The sequence below is a fragment of the Amblyomma americanum genome, chromosome 9, assembly GCF_052857255.1.
Source record: "Amblyomma americanum isolate KBUSLIRL-KWMA chromosome 9, ASM5285725v1, whole genome shotgun sequence".
Lineage (NCBI taxonomy): Eukaryota > Metazoa > Arthropoda > Arachnida > Ixodida > Ixodidae > Amblyomma > Amblyomma americanum.
Window position 1 is genome coordinate 105,806,153 of NC_135505.1, and position 12,759 is coordinate 105,818,911.

Sequence of the window (12,759 nt, forward strand, 5' to 3'; positions counted from 1 at the left end):
GTTGATAATTACTCATCTTCGTTTTGTGGCAGTATCGTAGGCTACGCATTCATTACCAGCGCTGTTAACAACAGTGTCACCGGTCATCGTATCAGCCAATCGCTCAGTTGGGAGTGGAGTTCATGCCCACAAATAAAAAAAAACGATTAAGTGCATTGCCCTTACTGTTCAGCACTGGTAGGAGACGCAGGGGCTTCCAGTTGTTCATTTTTGTAAATAACCACTTTGTAAATACTCATTCGCTGAAGGCAACGGATGAAGTAAATATTATACACGAAAAAACTTATTACTGAGTGCTCATAATTGTGTGTCAACCATGGTACTTGATCAGCGCTGGCATGTGTTAAAATTGATTTCAAAGCGATACAACTGTTTTTTTATATGAAAGTTCTCCGGACATAATTTTACGTTAGCTATGGTTTCGTTCTAAAATTCAATTTTGGCGTCAATATTAACACCCTTTCTAGGCCGCTCTGGACTGAAATTGGACAGAATGTAAGCATTTCATACTTTATATTTCAAGCAAGCATTTACCCACCAAAGCAGTTGACACAGAACCCGCTCAAACAGAGCCGTAGACGTGGAACGCAAATGTCAGCCGTCATAACTCGGCCTAAAGCAAACATAGCTGGCAAGCCACAACATAGCAATAAGCTTTTTGCACTCGGATTTCGGTAAGCGCGCATGCCTGTAACCTTAGCGTTTTATTCGCGGGGAAGAACGAAGCCTGCTATGCACGATGTTTTAACATGACTTGTAGCGCGCACTTCGGCAAGGTTGCCGGCGATAAAATGCCATCTGCGGACGCGAGCAGCGGCAGCAGTGAAAATCGTGTACTCGCACAAGCTCGATGGCGCACTCGCGTGTGGAATCTACATGCCTACCTGCCTGCCTGCCTCATGGCAGAGACTGGCTTCTTTCGTGCCGCATACTTAAGAAGCAATAAAGTCGGCAGAGACACTTAGGACTGCTTAGGTGTGAGCAGCAGTAAGCCCGCCTGCTCCCTTCGTTTACCGTGATGTAACCCGGCGCCACGTAGCGTGCAATTCTACCTCTGCATGATTCTATGTAGCCGCGGCGCAGCCAGCCTCTTCTGATCTGAGAGCTAACCCCATGAAGACAGTCGCCGCCCTACAGCGCCTCCACCACCCTTCCCCACTAGCTGCCGCATCATGTTTCATTCGAATGCACCGACCGTCTGGATGAGATAATTCTCTACTTTACATTCATAGACCTCTGGGAGTCCTGGTACGACTCCTGGCGCAGTGGTGCAGTGGTTAAGCGGCGCTCTATTACACTGCCAAGGCAGGTGCTGCCACAGATCGGGCCTGTGGGATCCAAGTTGCTCTTCACGAGTGATGTAACGCGACGAATAATTAATTGAACAACGACCTGCCAGGTTGCCATCTTTTATGAACACAAGGCTTACTTTTAAAAGCAGCACAGAAACACGGGACGAGACAGAACATGAAGGTACAACACGTTGTGCCGTCGCGTTTTTTCTGTTCCCGTGTTTATGAACTGTTTTTCCTGCTTGCCTTCCTGCTTGCCTTCTTTTCTGCCTTCCTGCTTGCTTTCCTGCCTGCCTGCCTGCCTGCCTGCCTGCCTGCCTGCCTGCCTGCCTGCCTGCCTGCCTGCCCGCCCGCCCGCTTGCCCGCCCGCCCGCTTGCCCGCCCGCCCACCCGCCCGCTTGCCCGCTCGCTTGCCGCCCGCTTGCCCGCCCGCTTGCCCACCCGACGGATGGTTCGAGCCACGGAGGACGTTCGAACCACCGAGGACGGATGGTTCGAGCATTCTACTCGACCATGTTTTCCTTACATTTAGTTTTCCCCGTCAGAGCGCCACTTTACTTAGCGCAGATTTCAGGCATATAGTAAGTTATTTTCTCACAGATGTAAACTGACATTAGGCTATCGTTCGGCGCATTCGACTTCGTCGTGTGATGTGGAACGATCATAGATTTTTCTCCTCGGTTCCTCAAACCTTCGAACTAAACATGTAGCACCGTGCCAGCACACATCCAAAAAACCCTTGACAACGGGCGTTTAAGGCTTTTACTTAAAAGAGGCCTTATATAGTGGCTGAACGAATAGTCGCATATTGATGTCCCATCCTTTGTCCACGACAAATTAGGAAAGAGTGCCTGACGACAAAAGAGATATATTTTGACCCCGGTTAAACATGCGGCTGGGGCGTTCCTGTGTTTATGTGCAGCCGTATACAAAAGTCCTCACATGACAAAATACTGTTCAAACACTAGCCCTCAATCTTAAAAAGTATTTTCGCCAATGGCCAAAAGCCAAAAGATGATATTTAGAGGCAGGTGCATTTGATATTTAGAGGCACGCGCATTTGTTGGAGAAAATAGCAATTGTATGGACGAATTGCTGTTCTGCCAAGAATATCCCTTATTTCTCTGACGCACTAATCCTGCTGGCTCTGTCTGGGAATTTGTCGGCTTTAGTCCGAGCATTCTGCTCTTTCGCATGCCGTGTTCTCTCGCTCTGAGTTTCCAAAGCGTTGCGCACCCCTTTCTGCACTATTCTGGGTAGAAACCACGAAACACGCCGGAAGCCAGCAGCTCCACTGGCACAGCTGGGCGTATGTTGACTTTCGGAAATTGTTCATGACATGAACTTCACAGTAGAAACGCGCAGAAATGTTTTTGTGCAAAAAAAAGCCACATGCAAGGTTTTTGTTCATTCCTTTCAAAATCGCCGGAGCTTTCCAGTAGCACTCTGCCTGCGTTTAAAACGGAAGCCCCAGACAAGTTCAATGCAACCAATGCGCAGGATGGGTGTAGCCGTTGCTGTGCAGAGCTGAAACCTCATCGAGTACAAGAGCTAAGTGTTAGTGCCACTAGGCTGTAAAGCCTAATGCGCGTAAGCGGTTTTGAACGTACGCCCTTCATGTGCCTTTCGAGACTCGGAATGTCACAGTCATCAGCACCTAAGCTTTTCGGTACGTGACTGTGTTGACGGGCACTCTAAACAGAAATAAGTAAAAAAGAAATAAGTTGCCCTCTAGCGTGATTCCTTTTATAAAATATTCTTTAGAGGGCAGTTTACTCCCTTTTTACTCCTATACAGGCGTTTTGGTGTTTTATATAGTCACTCGCTTTTCGCACATTTGCGGCGTCATTGCAGAAACATACGCCCAGGGCGATACCCCAAGCATGACGAAAACAACAAAAGTTGCCGTGTCGGGACAAGAAGCTGTAAGAAAAGCCAATCCTACGTCTTATGTGGAAGTTCGATTGAAGATTAGATTTGATTTATGGGTGTTTAACGTCCCAAAGCGACTCAGGCTATGACGGACGACCACCTGTGGTTCTTTAACGTGCAGTGACATCGCACAGTACACGGGCCTCTAGAATTTCGACTCTATCGAAATTTGACGGCCGCAGCCGGGATCGAACCCGCGTCTTTCGAGCCAGCAGCCGAGCGCCATATCCACTCAGCCACCGCAGCGGTGTTAGTGCGATTGAAGAGAGAACTGGGCTGAGTCGGTGGTACTGCTGTACTCGTTGGAAACGTGATCGGTACGTGTAACTTCGAACGCATTAAGTCGCTCATTGAAAATGCACACAAGGCGAAACTGGTGATTTGCACGAGCCGTAGTCCACTTATTGCATGATGACTTAGGCCTGCATAAAGCATGAGTGCTTGCGTTCAAGAAAGCAAAGCTCTAAAATTCCTGCATTTCTCCTACGGGAGGCGAATTGAAAATTTCTTTGGCAGTCACCACCCGTGATTCTATAAGCGAAGCGTTATCAAATTGTTTAGAAGGATTTTTACTTAATAGGGAAGGCAATGCCACCGTATAACTTGGTACTGGAACTCGCTCGTTTATGAATTTTTAATAATCGCTATGTGGAACATATGCTGTTATGGTGTGAATGGATCAGTGCAGTAGGCCTGAGTATTGCGCTGTTCTTATCCTGTCGTGAGAAGTAAATTTGAACTCTCCCACCTCGTAGGTTCCGGAATATTCGTAACTCCTAGCTCCATATTCCGCAGCTCTAGATATGTTGGGACGGCGCTTTTGATGTGGATCTCCATTGGAATATTATCACAGAGTAGTGAGGTGTTGTATGCACTGTTTCGCCAACCATATGAGTAATGCATCAAGAACAAATTTTTATTTTGTAAAACGAGACCAATTGTATGCCTTAACACTGAAGTTAGGTTTGCTCAGTAGCCAGAAAGTGGCCAGGATGCTGTAGGGAACAGCTGACATCCGTCTTGAGTGCGAACATTTTTGCGCACTTCGGCGTGTTCGCTTCTTAAACATAACTGCTTAAACATAACTGTAGTTCTTTTTATGAGCCCGCTGAAAGAGCAGAAGTGATAGGAAACTACAGACTACAGGATGACGTAGTTCGTACTATGTTAAAAATATATGAAAATCTGTGCGGTTTTAATATTCTATTCGTGCTGTTGCCGTGTCCTTCCCGAAAATTTACCACTTGATTTCCATATCGTCGGTATGAAATCGCATAGAGTCGGTATTTATTTCCACATTTGCGTATGTGTTCTGTATAGTGCTTATAAAGTGCACATTTTCAATACGTTTTTATATTAAGAATACGAAAAAAAATATGCATTACAAAGTCGTCGCATAAACCGTTTCCTAAGCGGTTTTATTTTCGTTAATATGACGGCAGCCAACGCCGTGAATTCTCTTTCCCAAGCCAAAAGATGGAGCCGCCCTGGAAGATTTTCTCTCTTTATATTTCTGTGTGTTATACAATATCAATTACATTATGTCCCTTCGTCTCAATGCTGCAGCAGGTAAATTAATATTACCGAGCTTCTGTGACGACGAGAGTGAAGTTTATCAAGTGTTTGCTGAAGAAAACCAAATCATGTATTCGGAAAGGCGTCATCTTCATGACATCTCACAAACCACTCACATTCACGGCATCTATTCAAAGTTCATCTTCATTACCAAAAGCAAGTGAAAAAATTCAGGGGGTACTTTGTTGACCAAAAGTGCGCTGAGGCGAAAGCCTCTAGCGCTGCTTGTGTTGCTGCTTGTGTCACTGTTGTGTGGTTAAGATGATAGTTAATTATACAATTGTTTGTGAATCTTAAATGCTGGAGACACTGGAGGGCATTTGAGAGGTATCTATCTGATTCGACACCTTTCTGCAAACACTCTGCCGCGTCCTAGACAAGAAAAACTACATATACTTTGGCAAGAAGTAGCATAGTCGTTGGCACGCTCAGCTGCGGAAAGGAAGGGTGGTGGTTTGAATCCCATCGTGTACAAAGATTTTTTTTCCTTATCGAGTTGAAGAGTGTCATGGACGGACGGACGGGCACCGCGAGTATGAGCCATTAAAGGCTTTGGCTTTAATATTCCGACGGCTATTCTTTTCAGGCGGCTTACGTTACGCAGAGCTTGCGGCTGTACTACCAGCCTGCGGCAGGGACCACGCCTACCTCACGGCCGCTGGCAAGTCGCTGGGCAGGGTAGGGGACGTGACGGCATTTGTGTGCGCCTGGAGTTTCACTACTCTGTCAGATTTGTTGTCGGGGCTACCAAAGGCTGGACGTTCTCGACGAATGCTCTGACTCTGGTCTACGACAACTGTTCACCGCCTTACGCCGTGAGCGCACCCATGTCGCCGTGACATTTGTTTGTGAGTGTCGCAGCACATCGCATCGAATCTTGTAGTGCCCGCTATTGGTCGTATCTCTGATTATGCATCAGTTTCTCAATTATTAACGTCCGATCAAAGCGAGCAATGAAGAGCTACCGGGAGCCGAAGTTCACTCTTGAAGTCCCGAGTATCTATACTAATAACGACGGCATATCCCGCTCGTACGACGGACGGACGGACGGACAGACAGACGGACGGGCAGACGGACAGACGAACGGACGGACGGACGGACGGACGGACGGACGGACGGACGGATGGATGGATTGACGGACGGACGGACGGATGGATGGATGGATGGATGGATGGATGGATGGATGGATGGATGGATGGATGGATGGATGGATGGATGGATGGATGGATGGATGGATGGATGGATGGAGAGGTAGGTTGACTGATTGGTTTATTTTTAGTCTGTGTAAAGAAGTTTACAAATACAAAAAAGCAGCAGAGAAAAACAGAGAAATAGTATTTCCTGCTCAAGTATCCGTGGCTGAAAACACTGGCGAATTCATTATACAGTGTAGCTGAGTGAATTTAGCGTAATATCCGTTCTTTTGAAGTGTTAATGAATGATCAGGAATTTTTGCGTTATGCTTTCGGTCGTGCTTTTAAAAGTGGGCATTGAGAGGCTTTCTATTCCAGCCCAATGTTCTGTGATGAAATGAGGAATGCGGGTGATCTTATTCCTAATAACTTGAGTGGATCCACTCAAATTCAAATTATTAGGAATAGATCAAGATTCTATTCTCGAATAGATCGACAATGATCGAGAATAGATATATTTTAGAGCTCGAGCTCTAAAATATATATAACCAGGTCGCCACTCAGGCCTAATCATGTATTAAATGTACAACACATGCTTTTTTTCACTTCCGCTATAAGCCTGGACATGTCAGTCGCAAATAAGGTTTATTGCAAGCGAAAATATTTTATACCAGAAGTGTAGTTACGTACTACACGTTTCCGAGGCTGGTATAGTGTGCACACATGGTGACTTATGTGCCCTACCACGAAGGTTGAGGTTGAGGTGTTGAATGCTACAGGAGGGGTTAGCCTTACTTTATCTGCCGGCAATTGCTCCACCGCAGCGTCCCTTCGATATTAACAACGCCGCATCTACCCCGCTAAGCGCACAGTCTATTATAATAGCAAGTGCGGCTTTTCCCTGCTCTGAGTAGGCACCAGTGCTGCAAAATAAAGACGATATATCAAGCTCTACAATATCATTGCCCGTTTTCCAGGCTTTGCAACTGCCCTAAACTGCATTTTAAACAAGATGTCAAGCTGGCTATAGGGGACCTTGTCTGTGGTGAAGTGCTTGATACTCCCCTCCATCATAGTCACGGGGGTGACTTACTTGGCCAGAGGTCAACTGTGGGCTTGCGCCTTTTGGCCTTTTTATATTTCACACATCTCATAATTACGTTTGACTTTGTAGGCCTTTATATTGTGCTCTCTTCATATAAAAGGCGAGAATAAGAACTTGGATGATATCAGTACCACTTTTGGCTGCCGAGTTTGAGAAATTGATAGCCCTTGCTTCGATGATGCTACTTTGTGCGACTTTCGCCAGATTTGCATCAACTTATTCTTGATCCAGAAGCAAATATTCATCTTCTCTTCAAAATGAAAAAAAAAATCTTATGTTTAGTAGTACTGTGGTGCTTTAGTCAAGTAAGTTGATACATACTGAGGCTATGAACAATATATATTTATTTCAACAGAGAGCTTTCTGTACATTCCCTTTCTTCTAAGTGACAGATACATGACAAAGATAGGTACAAGCTCTCTCCCATTCATTGCTTCCTTTAAGGCTCACGCAGGCTACATGAAGACAGATGACTCATTAGTCCTGAGTGGTTACTATTGTTGCCGACGTGTTTTCTGGGGCTAGTCTCTGCTAAAAAAATTCTTTAACATTAGTCAATGGATCCGGAAGCCTTGGGAACGCGCCTTTCCCTCCTCCACTGTTTACATGAAAGAAAAGTGTCTCACTTGACAATTCATACCAAGCTACAGCTTAGCACAATCTATAACTCTGTCCCGAAACCATTAGTTAAGCTCTGGTGTGACGGTCAACAGTACGGGCGTTGCGTATGGCTCTGCCTCGACAACTAAAAATTCTGTGCTGCCGACTGTATTGTTGTCTAATGGGTTGTCACAGGCTCCAGTGAACTGCGTCTAACTCACTTCGCCTCCCGCGTCCCAGCGACGCAGGTCTTGAATGCCTTCCACGGAGCCCGACTGTCTTTCAGTGGTTGATATGCTTTTACTTTTTTCTACATGAAACAATTATCTGAAAGCGGAAATAGGTTTGACGGGGGATTGTTGGTGCACTCTTTCCGTTTTCACGAAGACTGTCCGGGTGGGAAATCAACTTTCTGGTACATACTGGCCGGTTGGCTATTGCGCGGATTAGTTTGTTTTACAGAGATCCATTTTATTTATAGCAAACATTTTTTTTTTAATTTTAAGGGAGCGACAAACTAGTGCAACTTCTAGCTTCTTGCACAAGTATAATTTCGATTTTCATCATAGTATAAATATTTCCCAAATTTGGAGTCAGGCCTTTTCGAAAAAATGAAACAGGTAGCAGAAAAAGCTGCTGGCAAATTGGCGCAGGTTTTTTCTTAATTTCAGCAGCGTCTTTAGGAGTGTTTAGTAATCACGGACCGCGCACACACTTTCGATGGTTAAGGCATACGTACAGTCTTGGTCAGAAGTCTGAAGGCCACAGCGTTCAGCTGGAGCAAAATGTATGTTCTTAGAACGCTCCGTGTAGCATATCTTTCAAAGCACAAGTCAAAGAGGAAGCTGCTCTACCGCAAGAAGACACCTTGTCTTAGCATTTCAAGGTCATTCGGTTTTTAATAGTGCTTTAATGGCTCTGTTATGCGGCTGAAGCGAAAAACATTTGGCCTTAAGAATTTTGACCAAGACTGTACATACCTGAACAGACAGCTCGGCAAAGCCAGCTGCTCGGCACCACTCCGCGGAACGTCAGCTTAACTGTGCCCATGGCGCCTCTACACAACTCTGTGACACCGTGTCCTGATCATACCACATGGATGCTAAACATATTGCAGGCAATTCTGCTTCTTGTACACTTCTGTCTATCTGCGAACTGGTAGTATATATATAATTAGTTTTGGAGGGAAAGGAAATGGCGCAGTATGTCTTATATATCGTTGGACACCTGAACCGCGCCGTAAGGGAAGGGATAAAGGAGGGAGTGAAAGAAGAAAGGAAGAAGAGGTGCCGTAGTGGAGGGCTCCGGAATAATTTCGACCACCTGGGGATCCTTAACATGCACTGACATCGCACAGCACACGGGCGCCTTAGCGTTTTTCCTCCATAAAAACGAAGCCGCCGCGGTCGGGTTCAAACCCGGGGCGAACTGGTAGGCATATTACCTTCCTGTGTTATCTTCATGTCCTGTGTTTCAGGAAACAGATCTCCTTTCTTGCAGAAGACATGGCTGACCCGACCCGGAATGTGAAGCGATCTCTCATGGCAGGCCTTCTGGTTACCACCGTCGTTTACGTCCTGACAAATTCCGCCTATGCCACGGTACTGGACTTCGGCGCTCTCCCCAGTACCCAGGCCATTGCTTGGGCCTTCGCTCTGAACGTCTGGGGCGACGTGGCCTACGTCGCCATTCCTGTTGCGGTCTCCATCAGCGTCTTCGGTGCGCTGTGTGCATCCTTTTTCAGCTCCCCCGCTTCGTCCTATCTGCAGCCAGGACAGGGCACCTGTCTCGTGTGCTATTTCTCGTCACCATCGAGTCCAGTGTCCCGCTCAGGAGCGTCTTCTTCAAGGGTGTCCCTGCGACTCAGTTCCTCTGCTTTGGGTCCCTGGAGATTTTTATTCACTCAGCGATATTCGTTGAGAGGCTCTGGGATACTCTCGTTGTGTTATCTCTTCTCCTGCTTCGCTTCACAGTGAAGGAATGAAGCCAATGCTACAAGGAACCACTCCTTGTTGTCATTCTGAGACTAGTGTCTTCGGTTGCCTTCGTTATTGTAACACTCCTTAAACCCACTGTTTATTACCAATACCTGATGATTTTAGGTGTTTACGCGGCTAGTGTGCTATATTACAGCATTTTTGTGGCAGCGGACTATGAATGTCGGGCGCCGCATGGTGATACAAATTTTCTTCACAAGTTGGTCCTCTCCGCTCCCTGTTTTGACGAGCTGACATTCATGCTCAAACAGAAAGATTCCCAGAAACCAGGACTATGTGCGAAATTTAATGAGGCGCGTATGGAGCCGCATTGGAGGTATGAAGATAAAAAACCAGTTTCTGTGGTGGCTCATAGCCAAGAAAGTAACATGAGGAACTTGGACTACGAACCTGGGAGGAAATCGCATCGAGATTCTGCAATGCGTCGCTTTGTGAAGAAGTTGGAAGCAAACCAGGTGCATCCACCCGTCAAACCAGAGCTCACTAGGTTCTACGCTCTTGCTGCGATTTATTTTCAACTACCAGACAGGTGACTTCACGGACTCTATGAAAAGCTATCAAACTTACATTCCCTGTACATTAAAAGGCCGTTCGTCATGGCAACGAGCGCTCTTGTTCTTAAGGCATTAGGGTTATCGCCGCAGTAAAGGTTCCGTTCTTTATGTGCGCGTCTACCAGACGTCGCTGAAAGAATACAGAGATTAGGCGCACCTCTGCAAACCTACTGCTTGTGAGATGCAACATACGGTAGCAAATATCAACCGCCATTTTAGTACGCATGCACCTAATGCAATAATTGTTGAGCAGTTACAAGCGTATGTGACGTACGGGTATGAGGCTTGAGAAAGTAATGTCCAGTGCTGCCCCTTCTTCATTAAGGATCGAAAGATCGGCCACGCCGCCCTGGTGAAGAGTTTCTTTTTCTTCCACTCGGAACCTTACTTCCAAGATCAACAAAGGGACCCAACCCAGCGTTCCGACGCCCTTTCAACAGCATAAGGACATCGAAAGTAACTTTGAGTCTTCCTATATGAAAGTTCTCATATTATGCTTGTTGGCATGGCGTCGAGAAATTCAGCACAGTTGAGTTGAGTTACAGAGAGCCATTTTTTGTTATTTTATAAACGCCTCTATATAATCGTTGTCACTACAGTGCCTGTTCGTAGACACTGTATGCACCTTCACAATGACTGGGGTTCCTGTTCAAGACATAAAGCGCCATGCGAATATTGAAAAAAATTGAAGCGGACGTTTTTGTTGCCTCCCAGCAACCCCCCGACTTTATTTCCCCGCTGCCCGAGCCACAAAACGCTGTTTTAGGTTCGAAACAGTCCTGTACATTTTGGTTGACATGTTGGTGTTTGGAACTTTAGGACCCAAAGTGACTCAGCCTATTAGAGACGCCGCAATAGAGGAATCTGGCTAATTTAGATCACCTTGGGTTCTTTAACGCGCATCGACATCGCACAGTGCCCGGGAATCTAGTTGTTCCCCGCCATCGAAATTTGACCCCCGCCGCCAGCATTGAATGCGCACCTTTCGTGCCAGCCGCGGAGCGCCATAACCTCTGAGCCGCCGCGGCTGTTTCCTGTGCAATTTGAAGAGAGTAATTAACCGAATACAATTGGGATTATTTCATCTGAAATGTAGTTGATTTCAGTAGTTACACCATATAAAAATATTCGAACTACAGAGGACCAATCAATTAATAATACGTTTTTTTTCGCCCATCGTTTATCGCCATAGCATAAATTTACTCGTACGAGAATAAGCTGGTATGGCTTGTTTCGTGCTTGGTATGCAGCAGTACATGCGTTGGCAATTTTCTCTGCAGTTGTATTTCGAAGTTCTCTTCGGCATTTCTTCCATGGTTCCTTGCGAACACATCAGCAGGGACTCGGGAGATTATGTCGATCTACGCGCTGTAGGAAGCACGCTTTTAACACACGAAGGCCTTGCGCACCACCCCAAAGTTACTCATAGCGCCACGCTTTGCTGTTCCTGCTCAGCGGGGGGCGAGTCCTGGGGGACTTTCCTCAGCTCGCCTATTGTTCTAGCGCTAAGTTACCCAGTCCTACACATGAGTTACCTCTGTTGACTAAGATTACCGAGAAAGTAACACCTTCCAAAAACTAATCAATGTTGCACAAGATTAAAAGAAAATCTAGTATATTAGAGGCAATCATATAATTTTAAGGCGTTAAGTGGGTAACTCTGGTTCAAAGTCACCATACACCCAGCGCATTGTTCAGACCTACCATCTTGGTCTTTGTGTTTCGACTTGTAAAGACGAACTTCGAGCATAGCGATTTACCACAGACGTGGCGATCAAAGAAAGTGTTGGGCACCATTTACTAGTGTTTGACTATACCTTCATATGTTCAAGAAATAATGGCCACGAAACACATGAGTGCGGAAGTTCACATTCGCGGGGCCTTATTCAAATAAGTGTGCGTTTCATCTTTGACTTGCTGCTTCTATGTTAGCCTTAGAAATTATTCTTTGGCGCCCATGTCGCTTTGGGACCTTATTTTCATCGACGCAACACCGACTGCATATTTGCAAACAGTGACACCATTGCGCTTTCAGTAATTTCGCTCATAACGTAAGCAACGGAATTGTGGTACCTAAAGAAGGCTACATATATTTCCGCATCTTCACCGAACTAAGCTGCGCACTACATTTCCTTCTACGAAGGTCAGCCGTGCAAGTAGTGTTATCATTTTGTTACAGTGATTACCAGGACGGACGACAATGGCATAAACTCTATCGGGAAAGATCTGCAATGAAGTTAGCGCAAATGATAAGTTCCGAAGTAATTCTTTAGGCTCAGAAAGAGAGTCACGTAACATGGATCCAAACCGTTGTCCAAGGTGGCTACCTGGCGGATTAATGACTGGAGTGCTGTCATACGAATCAATACAAACCGGTCGCCGCCATCGAATGTTTGTACCACCACACAGAGCCCAGTGCATTCCCAGAGAGTAAAAAATTAGCTGCTGTTTAACAACCGCTGAATCTGGTTAGAGAGGAAAAGTTGTGGTGTATCGGGCAAGTACACGCGGCTTGGCGGCTGTAACATTGAGTGCGTTCCGCCAACTAGATCGGAAGCGCGCCCACCCTGC